This window comes from Arachis hypogaea, chromosome 5 (assembly GCF_003086295.3).
Source record: "Arachis hypogaea cultivar Tifrunner chromosome 5, arahy.Tifrunner.gnm2.J5K5, whole genome shotgun sequence".
In the NCBI taxonomy this organism is placed as follows: Eukaryota; Viridiplantae; Streptophyta; class Magnoliopsida; order Fabales; family Fabaceae; genus Arachis; species Arachis hypogaea.
The window spans coordinates 112,224,509-112,238,844 of NC_092040.1; positions in this window are offsets into that span (position 1 = coordinate 112,224,509).

Consider the following 14,336-nt stretch of genomic DNA (forward strand, 5'->3'; position numbering starts at 1 on the left):
AAAGTTTTGCAAGAACTATAAATGAAAGGTAAAGACAATGGAAGAAACCCTACAAAAATCGAACTCGAATGCAGACTCAGAAATTTGCTAGGGATGTGAGTGTGCTTGAGTGTATTTTTCCAACCTCTATTTCCTAAAACTTACTAATATTTATAACTCACTTTCAAAACTGACCATTAATTACACGATACTGCCTTGTATGCGAATTCCTAAATAACTGTTCCCGCTCTTTTGCTCTGAGAGTTACCAATAAATTCCTAACTCATCAGAGAAAGCCTGGGACTTCCCTATTTTTGTAACTGCTCGATTCTCCATTTAAAAAACTATTCGATTCTTCATTCGAGTAATTGTTCGATTTGTCAAGGTATTGAAATCGAGTTTGTGTCAAATAATTTCCACTTAACGCTTATACGTGCGTCTTTTCAGTCTTTTCTTCTTTCCTGATCCTTCACCAGCATTTCGAATCAGTTTAATCTTTCGAAAGTAATTATTTTGGCTAACACTTAGATATAAAATTTAAAATTTTTATAAATGACTGCACTTTATCGCGGTTTGCATGTTAAAGTTGTTTATTTATCTAATGCCTTGCTTTATATTCAAAAGAAATGGACTATATAAAGTTACAATCCCACAAAAAATATTTTAAAAGAAAATGTAGAACATCCATGGAATATATAGACCAATGATCAGAAGTAAAATAAGCCTAAAAGGACTCTATATATGCGGTGGTCAAATGAAATTTATGTGTGAAATATCTCACACGGACCTAATACATGATAGGTCTAATAATAGTGTTGATTAATTAATATAATCGATCCTTCTCAGTGAGATGATAATCAAGCTTTTGTTGTTTGTTGTAAAGACTAGGAAAACCAAGAATATTCACATCTACCTGCGTTTAAGAAATAAAGTTGGTTATACATAGATCTAGAGTTGTTAGATATATAATTATTTATATATTGTTATTTAATATAAATTTTTAGAATAAGTAATTTAAGATATATATATTATTAGAACTTTTATAATAAAAAATTTAGAACTACTCCATCTTTGTTGATCATTCAATAATTTTAATATATATCAAAACAAAACAAATAAAAAAAATCATATGCTAAATTACAAAAAAAAAAGTTTTTGTATGATAAAACATGAAAGATATATAACCATCTATATACTTCTATTTGATAGTTTAAATTTTTAGAATAAATAATTTTATAACTTAAATATCCTGTTCATCATGTATTTCTTTTTATTAATTTAAAATTTTTAGAACAAATTACTCATTATATAATATCAGAATTTCTATAACCAGTAAAATTTGATTCTTGCACTATTAAAAAAAAAAAGAAAGAAATTTATTATGAGACAAACTAAAAGAAAGAAAACACTACTATAGAAAACAAACATATTACAAATGGAATTTAGCAATCTGTTGAAACTATTAATGGAATTTACATCAAATTTTTCGTTGATAATGAGTGAATGAATTATTTGAAAAATTTTTTTACAGACGCAATAATTCGTCGTAAACTTGGTGCCTTTTTGTTGTGCAAATAATTACCACCAAATAATTGTCCTTGATTTGAAAACTTTATCAAATTTTGGATCCAAATTTTTGAGAGATTTTTTTGTCAAAAACAAGGTGAAATCTGTCAAAAAAAATTCATTGCTAAATTATTATCGATGGAGTTTTTACCAATGGACTAAAAGGTAAAAAGTTTGTCAGTAAATCTATCGTGATAAATTATCTTTTGTTAGTAAAATGATATATACACAATTATTATGTTTTAAGACCAAAATGAGACGTTTATATGTATAGAACGTATTAGGAAGGTAATAATTTACATATGAATCTTTCTATTCATTTAAACATTTAAAATAAATAGTTTTATGATATACTTTAATAAGAGAAGGTTTAAGAGAGTAACATTTTTACTAAAATTTAGTCAATACTTAACCATAAAAAAAAAGAGAAAAATCTTACACCATTTAATATCATCTTATACTATTAAAAATATTAATCATAACTAATTGATAGCTACACATAACAAATTTCGCTGCCTCTAGTACTCCTCCTTTAATAATATTAATGAACCCAGACGATATTCTACTTAACTAACCAGTTTTGCATTGATTGCATGGCAAATTATAAAGAACTAAGCAATCATATCTAGAAACATAAAAGAATTATATGGTTGGAGTAATTTATAGCTTAATTGGAAGTTGATGTTTCGTGACTCGTGCTACATCACATGTCTCTTACGTGTACGTAGGTGTACATGGTTGGCTATACGGATGTTAATATGTTATTCTTCTTAACATTGCCCGAAAGCTTTGAAATTAAGGCTTAAAAAACAAATCAACTTTTGATAGATTTTGCTTGATATGTATTATATTGCTATTATTAGCTCGGTTTTATCGTGATCTCAACTCTAATATTGAACTATTTTAAGGTAAGTTGCAGAATTAAAATGATTGGAAATATTTTTTTTATCAGGTTACAACATTTTAAAACGTCATATTTATATAAAACTTTTATAAAATTATATAAACCGCTACTGACAATCATAGATTGCAACTACTGGTAGTTACTGTTTACGTTTAGGGGTGTCAAAAATCCCCAGGAGACGGGGATCCCCGCGGGGAACGCCCTGAATGGGGCCCCGATGATGGGGAGTTTTTCCCGTGGGGATGGGGATGGGGAGCAAAATTCCCCCGAGACAGGCGCGGGGATCCGAGCGGGGATCCCCGCCCCCATCCCCGAAATTCCCCGAATTTTTAAAGTTACTTAAATACCCTTACTTTATTATTAATACAGGGGTATTTTAGTAATTTTACCCATTAAAAACCCTAAGTCCTGTAACCCTATTATCAGTCTCTCATATTCTCATTCTTCCCTTCTCACTTTGCGCCGTCTACTACACTACTACTATTCCATTCAGCCATTCTTCCCTTCTCACCTTGCTGCGCCATCTACTCTACTCTACTATATTTACCGTCATCGGTCGCCACTCCTGCGCCACTCACCACCACATCGTTCTCTCTCTTCAGGCGCGGTGTCTTTTTTCTCTCCATTCTTGCATCTGCGTGTTTGCTTCCGCCTCTTCACTGCTCGCCGCATTACATCCGACTGCTCCACCATCTCTTCGCTACTCGCATCTACTGGAGAGCATAGTTGCTGATGCTGAAACAGCCACCGGTTGTCCCTCTTCTAGTCCTCTTCCTTCTTCCCATCAACTTGACTTTAGGTTAGATTTTCTCTCCTTCTATGTATCTGAAGCAATTAGACATATAGGGTTTATAATTATGAAATAGTTAGGGTTTAATTTTGTTAATTATAATTTCTGTGATTCTGAGTTGTTGGATTTGGTTAGGGTTTTGTAAATTTCTGATTTTCTGCCTGTAGTTTCTGTGATGGATATGGGGATTTAAGAGTTTAGGTAATTATTTTTTATTATGTGAAATTCATATTAAATATATGATATTTTTGTTTATGATGTATGTTAACATATTCATATTTGTGTTGTATTTTAACAGAGAACATGGAGTTGCTTGTTGGAAGTTGAAGACTTTATTTTATGACTTTTTTAAGAATGAAAGTTGTATTTTAAAATTTCGTTTTATGAATTATAATTTTTTATTTTATATTTCTTGACTTGTAAGTTGTAATCTTGGATAAGATATGTATGTTTGTGTGTTGTAATAATGTTTTGTGGTTTATTTTTAAATTTTTTACTGTAATTTTCATATAAATGTTCAACATAAAGAGATGGGGAATGGGGACCCGCGGGGAACACGGGGAACGCGGGGAATGGGGATGGGGCCAATTATCTCCCCGTGGCGGGGATCGGGGCGGGGACGGGGACAAAATCTGAGGGCGGGGACGGGGAGCAGGGAGGCATCCCCCGCCCCCGCCCTGCCCCATTGACATCCCTATTTACGTTGACATAGAGCTGATTCAATTTTTGTAAAATTATATAAACTGCTACTGGTAGTCGCAGATTGTAAACTAAACGTAAATTATTACTAGTGGTAGTTACTATTTATGTTGACATGGAACTGGCCAGAAATCACTATAGGCTGTAGCAGTTTTTGAAGAACTTTCAACATACATAAATCGCTGTAAGTAGTAGCGGTTTATATACAAATAAGGGGTAGGTAAATCTGTGGCTACCAGTAGCGGTTTATGCATATATACCCGTCCAAGGCAATTAGGTAGTAGTAGAATATCATTTTCACATATGGATGGTGAAGAAAGTTTTCTAACTCTAGTACATTGCTCTGGTAAAATTTAGAAAAGCAAAAGACACGCTGTTAACTTTACGGATAGGGAACTACTGAGAGTTTTTATCTGGTCGTCGAATACGTTGTCAGAGCTAAAATCAGCATATTACACAAGTTGGGGGTATGTAGGACAAAGTGGGTAAAAAAATTATTTTACAAGATCCCTATTATGTGTCAACCAGTGTGAAGTATGATACATTTGTAGTAGAGTCCAATGAAGATATGCAGGTCTTGTTTTATTGTAGGCGAAATTTTTTGAAAGTTAAAATACACGAGTTGTTTGCCAAATTGAAAGATAGTGTCACAGCTATGGGGCATCAATGCTGAATCCTCAGTTGACTACGCTGGGGTGCCTCAACCTCGATGCTTGTGGTTGCACTTGCTTATCTGTTGGTTGATCTTCCATCTATTGCTGTTAGGATAACTAGTTCACCTCGTCTGAATCCTGATTTTGCAGTTGAGTCTGGACCGAATTGAGTTGAAAATGCGATGCGAGAGGATGATTCGGACGAAAAGCCCATTGACATTGTCAGGGACAATGATGAGGATATTCGGAGCAATCCACCTACATACCATGGCCCATCGAATTCCGATACAGTAACATCCTCCACATTTCTCAACCTTGAATTTGGAAGCCATTGGCCAACGCCAGACATCGATGCTACCTTTGGGAGTCAAGGACTGCATGATGCAACTACTCTTACGGAATTTCATATTGGCCAATCTTTCCAAAGTAAGGAGAAAATTCTGCTAAACGTAAATGATTACAATATCTGGTGTGGAGTTGAATACAGGGTGACAGAGTCAGACCACCTTAAATACCATGAGAGATGCAAGTAGTTCGGTAAAGGTTGCACATAGTTGATTCGTATCAAACTCCAGCATCGAAGGAGCACTTGGGAGATTTGAGATGATTCACAGTCATTTTATTTGACAGGCATCAGTCTGAACATACCGTGACCGAGATTATTCCTACCGATAACTTCTCGTTAAATACGTATCGAGTTTTTCTTAGAAATTGTACTTGCGATTGTGGCTACTTTCTGGTTCTGCACTACCCATGTTGTCATGCAATCGCCTGCTGTATTTAGTTGCGACTGAATTGGGCAATATATGTTGATGATATTAAATTCTACTTCGTACAAGTCTTAACCCTGAATAATTACTACAAATATCCTAATCCAATTCAATATATACATTAATTAAATATTTAATATATACGATTGTCTAAATAAAAAAATAGAACAAATACTAACGTACTTTAGAACAAATAACAAATGGATCATTTTTTTAAGTTTATATTTTGAATTTAAATCTTAAATTATATATTTTAATTTCTCTATCTTACATACTAGATTCTATATTCTAAAATCCAAACTCTAATACTGAAAAGAAAAAACAAACTAACCTCCTTAACAATGACTCCAACAATGTGGGCAAGGTCATTGAGTCGGTACAAGCTGTTTATACTCGAGAAAACCCAAATTCTCTCCCTGCCACCTCTTTTCTCCCTCAAAAATTTTCTCTCTCTAACCAAAATGCCTCTCCAAACCAAATGAAGGATCCACTACTGAATATTAGGTTGTTACGAGTTAAGTCGAATTGGTCCGCTCTTCCGTTTGAATATTTTAAAGAATTTGATGATGCGAAAACAATTCATTATGAAAACTTTTTAGATATCAGTAATTTTTTAGTATTTTTTGTTTATAAATATTAAATTATCTTTAAAGAGTAAATTTTATTAATTTATATGTGTAAATTCTAAAAAATATGAGTATAAATTCTATTAATTTATGTGTATAAATTATATATTTTTTGTACATAAAATTCTTGTAAATTTAAGTATAAACTATTGTTAGTCAAATACTAATAAAAAATAATAATATTATTGATTATATAGCCTTATTAATGTGTAGTAAATATGTAATTTATCGGTTCTGCTAGAAAACTAATTATGGACAAAGTCAATTTCAATCAGCTAATTAAAAAATAGATCTGTTATAAAATAAAACAAAAAAATTCCTCCATTACCTTAATTTTTCAAATTTTAAAATAAAAAAAAATTGACTTGATTGATTTATACTATAGTTGCCTCCTTAAATTTTTTCACTATTTATATATAAAATATAGGTAGACAGAGTATATAATGCAAATATAGATTATCCCCTGTAAGGAGACACAAGACACTTTACGGAACAAAATATTGTACGTATGCTGGCGCTTAAGACATAGAGAATGAAACTACGTAACTATAGACAAGGGCCTCGGGTATACCCTCCAAACTTCAAGTCAAAACGTAATCTTTTGACCACTTTTTGTGAACTTGAATAGCCGCATGCATGACGTGTAAGCTAAGCTTGGATTATTGGGTCTCTTGATGCTCATGAGAAGCCTAAAAAATAAAAAATAATAATGGTAGTAATAATAATTGCACGTTTCTTAATAATAATCCCTTCATATCTCATTTCATAATCTAAATCATCTTATCACATGGAAACTTATAGAATTCTATGGGCCAGTCTTGGATCCTTTATTGATTCTTGAGGTCGCTTACTTTAACAATTTATTAAACCATCCAAAAGCAGCCATGCTATATATATATTTTTTTACAACAGAAGATAATATATAGAGAAAAAGTCTAGCAAGTGAATAGCTAATTAATTTAAAAATCAGTCGATAATAAAAAAAATAAACATAAAAAAATATTTGAAATTAAAAACAATAAAAATATCTAAAGTTTATATATAAAAAATATTTTAAAATAAAACAAAATAAAATCAATTTAAAATACAAAATTTAAAATTTAAAAATCAAAATTTAATATTTAAAAATAAAAATTTAAAATTTAAAATTTAGTATATAAAATTTAGAATTTGGAATGATCGGGGAGAAGGCAGCAAGACTGCAGGATGCAGCCAATGGTGACTTGCCGGTGGTAGGTGTTCAATTGTAATGGTCGAAATCGGTGAAATAGTAATTTTTGTTAAAAAAAAATTGTGTAAATGAACGGATTTGTTTGTTTGTTGGCCGAAATTGGTTGATACCATGTCAATTCTTTAATTGGCTTTTATATATGAATTTAATTTTGATTTATTGTTAGCGTAAAATAGTTTTATATGTGTATTTAATAATGGAATATTATATTAGTAAAAATAACTATTTTTTATATCGATTGTGTGAATAATTATCCAAAAAATAGATATAATTAAAATTATTAATAATTTTTTTTAAAATTATAAGAAGTGAATCTTTTTTGTTGTTAATGACAATATCAAAGATAACAATGAAATAAATTTTTTTTTGTTATGTCATTTTTGTTCTTTTGTTCCTTTGGTTCTTGTATCTTTTGCTTCACTTATTGTGTTGAACTCTTTTGTTTAAAAAAAAAAAATTTGTATAATTGTATAAAATATTTTATACTCTCAATACATCAAAATTAAAATATATATATATATATATATAATTAGTTATTTAAACATTAATGCAGTGCATAGGATCTAAGGAATTCTATTCTAACTATAAATACAGGCAAGACTTCAACTCCTAATGCATTATTACAACTTAGAAAGTCAAAAGCAAAGGGTTATACAATCTTTGAAAAGTAAAAGGGGTATCAGATCTAATGAGAAAGAGTCTTTTTATAGGTGCAAATACTAATTAGATAATCGCAATGATTAAGGATGATCCGGGATTTCTTTCATTAGTTCTTGATCATTGATATTGATGATCATTTTTAATTAAGTTGGAATCTTTATATATACTCGCTAGTAAAAGATTTTGTTGAGGTCGTAGCTGAAATCAATTCTAAGTGGCGTCTCTTGAACGATTGGTAAAGTCACAAATAATAGCTAGATGCATCACAGGGTGTAGTACTTAATTTGTTTAACAAAACAAAACTTGAAAACCAAACTGTAAAACTATTAATCTCTTATTAACGAGGGAAAAAAAAAAAACAAAACTGTCACTTTGACTAGTTTATTTATTATTTTGTTTCATATAATATATGTCATTTTCTTTTTTTTATGTAAATTTATAATTGAATTGCTAGACTATTATTGTAAATATAAGAAGTAATAATGTAAAAGATATAATTATTTATATATCTCTTTTTATCAGCTTAAATTTTTAAGAGAAATAATTTTATGGTATAATATCAGCGAGTCAGAGACTTCATGACAAAAAAGATTTAGGGCCCGTTTGGGAAGCTTTAAAAGTAATTTTTTGAGCTTTTGACTTATGAAAAGTAATAGTATTAATGTCTGGTGCAATTTTCAAAACCAAATTGCAGCTTTTTAAGAAGATATTTAGGAGTTTATAAAGAAGTTAAAAAAATGACTTCTCTCATAATGCTACTACTTTTTATCACATTTCTATAAAATAAGTATTTTTAGAACTAAAAACCTAAATACAAAATAACTTATTTATAAGCTACTTTTAATATAATAATTTATTGTTTAAGTTATTTTTTCAAAAGTAGCTTAATTAAGTTCTTTATCCAAACTGGTCCTTAGAGTTTGATTCTTGTTATCTTTCAAATATATAAATATATATAAAAGATAAATAAAAATAGAAAAAAAGACCTATGCAAATATTCAAATAAATCTAAAAAAAATTTATTTGAAAAACATGTTAGATATATAATCATTTATATAATCTTTCATATGTTTTTTTTATTAACTTAAATTTTTTGAAAAATAGCTTCATGATAGTTGAAAAATGATTAATTTAATAGAAATTAAATATGATTTATACTTTTTCAAATAAGAATAGTATAATTTAATATTAAAAATTTATTTATATACTAAAATTAGTTACTAAAATAAACTATTATATATTTTTGTACATATATGTGCAATTTAATTTATTTTTAATATATATTTTATATTAATAATTAATTTTGATGGTTAATTTTAGTGTACACTGATTGATTATTTAGGATGGATGAAGTATATATATATATATATATATATATATATATATATATATATATATATTATATTAATAATTATTTTGATGGTTAATTTTAGTGTACACTGATTGATTATTTAGGATGGATGAAGTATATATATATTTAGGGCTTTGGCAAGTTTTTCAAAGTAGATTTAAAAAGAAAACTACAATTTTTTAAAAAATAAACAATTATTGCAATCTATCAAACACAAAATTTTTTAATGTTATTATATATGTATATATAATATTTTATATTAGATTATTATTTTTGTTAATATTGCTAAAATATAATTATTTATGTGTCTTTTTTTATCAATTTAAATCTTTAAAAGAAATAGTTTCGTAATATGATATTAAAATTTTTATAATAAAAAAGTTTAGAATTCAATCCTTGTTGATTCTAAAAAATTTAAACAATAATAAAAAAAGCTTATACAAATTTCATATAAATTTAAGACATCTTAAAAATTAATTATTCATATATTTTTTTTATCAACTTAAAGTTTTTAGTATATTATATGCAATCTTTTCATATATCTTAAGGTGATCGATGAAAATGACCGTAAATATATGTATTACCCTAAGTAAATGTGAGAATGACAAGCATATTAAATCAATAAAATTTCTTTGTGTTATAATTGAGAAATAATATTGACTATTAAAATTAAAGTACTGTGTGGAGCTATCAATAAAGTACTACAGTCAACCTTTTAATACACATTAATCTAAATCGTATTATCTTATTTGATATAATTATATATATAATAATAATAACTTTGTAATTACTCCATCCCCTACATATTTAATTATCGTAAGATTATATGTCTGCGAGTATCAACATCCGAAGTTTAATTACTAGTACTATATTATTATTAATGGTTAATTACAAGTTGGAGCGAGGTTCAAGTGTACAATCACATATTTAATTAGTCATGATAATAATAATAACAATAACTAGTACTAGGATATGAATGTTCCAGGGTTCAAAAACCACGTAAACAGTAGCAGTTCTGAAAGCATCCAAAGAATATTATGAGATACATATGTGCACGTGCAAATTAAAATGCACCATGAAACAGAGACGCACGCACGTTAGTGTGTGTGAATGCCAATGAGATTGGAGAAAAGAAAAGCATATCATATACATAGTAATTAGTAAGAGACTTGTGTGGTTATATTTGTTAGGTGCCGACGTTCCAACTCCCTCATCTCATCTTCATGCAAGCATGCATCTGTCCTCTTTCAATTCTTTTCATCTTACCAAAACCAAAGGGCGATGACGCAATATTATTAAATATATAATTATTTATATATCTATTTTTATTAATTGAGTTTTTTTTTTTAATAATAATATGATATAGTATCATTTTTTATAATCTAAAAATTTAGTTTATTCTTTGTTGAACAATAAAAAAAAGAATTTAAACACAAGACAAATAAAAAGAAAAAGAATACTTGTGTATGTTGCAACAAATTCGGTAGATAGTGGTAGTTGGTTGTTTAGATAGCGACAATTTTTTTACCACATATAGTAGCAATTGGTAGACCATTCGAAGATAGCGCACAGCTAAATCTTTAGTGATAATTTTCTACAACCACTGGAACAATTGTTGCTAAATGGCATTTTACCGCCAAAGAATTTTATAGCGGTTAACGACCACTGTTATCTTCAAAAACCATGATTCTCGTGTCACAAACCGTCGCTATATCAATAATACAACTAGTTATTTCTTTTTGCATCGGTTAATAAAAACTGCCGCTAAGTTTCTTATTTTCGTTTGTCATTTCTCTAATTTATTTGAACTTTTTATTTCAAATCACAATAACCATTTTACTATCTAGCTTTTAATTTGAGATATTAGATATTATTTTAATTGATTTACTTCCAATTATAATAAAATACCAATTCAATTTTAATTATCTTTCTGGAATCCTTCAATCAATATTAAATGTACCATTTTTACTGTTGTGCATTTATTCCTGATGATTTACGCTTAGCATTTTCTTCTAAATTCTTTCTCTCGTCGTACAACTTATGAAATAAGTTATTTTTTGTTTTCTTCTAGATTTTTCCTATCTTTTGAATAATTATCCACTTTATTTTTTCGTTGTCATATTTCTCATATTAAAATATCCACTACAAATTTGAGATATAATGCAATGAATATGAAAATAAGAAAAAACAAGGACATATAGATCATATTTTAAATAACATAAAAAGCTATCAAAACTAAAATCATATCTTAACTATGTCATATGTATCTTCCTTTTGAACAATTTTTATTTTCTTCCAACTATCTTCATTAATGGAAAAATGTTAAAAGTCAGCATCCAAAATTCTTAAAAATTTAGTTAATAAGCCAGCTGTTTGGTCGATCAATTGTAATTCTGTATTAAATTCCATTATGATCTCTCTACCAGGAGGAAGTGTTATAGCCTCTTTGATACTCAAATTCATCCTTTTAGTGACGCCATCCTCTAAGAAAGAAATAACAAGATTTTGTGTCATATTCGTTACCCAAAAATTAAATAGAATACTAAAGTGATCCAATTATAATAAAATATTCAAGATAGGAGGAAAAAATTTTACCAACAATATCAACATTCCAATAATTTATATCCTTTTGACCGTTTGGATTGTTATGGCCTACAACTTCTACTTCGGCAAATAAGTCATCAACGTGATCATTCTATGATTCAACCTCATCGGCCTCGGGATCATATAATCTTCATCCTCCAAAAATATTTGGAAAATCTCGACAATATGTTCAGTCTCTGTACGACGTGCGGGAGCTTCATCGACATCATTCGAAGTTAATGGAACTAGCTGTATTTCAATACGTAATAGATAGAATGATATATTTTTTTCAAACGACTGAGTATTGATATGCTGAGTTTTGGCATCAGTGTCGGTATCGAAAATACATATATACTGAGATTTCTTAGACATATTTTCAAACCTTTAACCAAACTAAAGTGGTTATATACTTATTAGAGAAATGAATTTACAGAAATATTAAAAATGAAAAATATCTTACATTTAAAGCTTCAATATAACTAAAAGAATGATTAAACTAAACTAAAATCACATCCAATACGAAAAGAATGCATTCAAATTATTAATTTAAAATAGTAAAGACAATGAATACAAACAAGTAAATAGACAGAACCAATTAATATTTCAATGCAGCTTTTTTTCATAACAAAGTAGAGAATGTCTTTTAAATTGGGTTATAACTAATATTTGTAACATATTAAAAAAAAAAAAAAGATTAAAACAACTTGGTGCTATAAATAATAGGTTTTGTGAATGTTACTCCCAATTATAACAATTAACAAGTTTTCTAATTACTCAATACAATATAATTAAATTCTATCAAATTTGATTAAAGTTTTAATAAAATATTAAGGATAAAAAACCTTAATAAAAAAGGTTAAACTACTGCTAAATAAAAACCTTAAACTACTACTAAATAAAATAAAAACCTACTGTTAAATCAATGTGGTTTTGTACTCCTGCCACATCAACGGTGGTTACACTTCTATGTAGTGGCGGTTGATACAAAATCGCTACTAAATAAAGTGGACTTGGTAGTATATGTTATTTTTCATCTCAGTAAATAAAGCTTAAACAGGATTTAATAGCCGTTATAAAAAATCATCGCTCTCTAGCAAAATTGATAGCATCAAAAGATTAAGCTGTTAGGTAGATGTTGAATTTAAAGCCAGGATTTTGTATGGCTATCCAGCAATTTGTGAAAACTGCTGCTAATAATTCTGCGCCACGCTTTATTGAAGTGGTTGATATTCTGTCACCAAATATTTTGTGACGGATGAAAACTGCCACTATCTATCGGTAATCTTGTAGTATATTTACATTTGTTTTATGCTAAAATTCTTAGGCCGTGTAAATTATAATACCATAACATGATATTATTTATTTCAAAAATTTAAATTAAGTTGAGTTACATAACTAAAATCAAAATAATAAAAGTAAAAGCATCAACACTTTCACTAAATATATGGCGCACTAGCTAAAATCCTCAAAGAAAAAAAAATTGACTCAAAATGTCAAATAAAGCAGCCATAATGCTTGAATAAGTTATAATTAAAATTATGACTTGACGACCTCCGTTCAACCAAAACCTAATCAACCATAAAATCTAGTTTATTATTTCATCGATATAGTTCAATACGTAGTTCTTTTAGCCTTTTATATATATAGGAAGTGTTTTGTAGTTTTGTTCCATGAAGGTGCAAAGTATATAAAACAAAAATACGACAATCACGCAATGCAATGCAAGCTAATAGACTTACCGACGAAATTATATTATCTAAGCATATCATAAATTCATCGTAGAAAAAACAATCTTGCTCCGTGGAATTAAGAGTTTGAATTTCTTAAGAACTATGGCACATGCATGCTAGTGCTATAGGCACCTAAAACTAAAAGCCTAAGAGAGATATGGGGATATTATTATTATTGAGGTTGAAATTTCTCATCATGCATTATTGTAAAAGGTTATAGTGACAAATCAAAGGTTAAAAGATGCATGGAACCGCGCCACCCTAAACCCTAATAAGTTACTTAATTAGTTCACTCTTAACAAAACAAGCATGAACATAATCTAAATTATCTTTAAACACCAATCCCTATTTGTGCCACAAAGCATATTCCTACAAACCTGTAATATGGTCGCTCTCAGTGGGGGTTGGACCACTAATAATACCCCCAATGCATTCTGCCTCAAAAAGTATCTAATCCTTCATCATGTATGGTTAAATTTATCAACCCTCTCATCATTTCATAGGAGAAATGTTTCTTTATACTTTAAGCACATAATTTAATTTGCACTATTTAAAAAATAGAACTTTGTGCAAGACTGACTTATATGTAGATGTCTATGTCTCGTTTGTACATATATATATATATATATATATATATATATATATATATATATACACACATTAGAATTATCAACATGGGTTGGGAAATATTTTTTTACGTTATCTTCTTAGATACTCTACAAATTTGAGTACAAAAAAATATATCAAATACAATAAAAATTTTGCGAAAAGAAGGGTGCATTTATTTTAACATA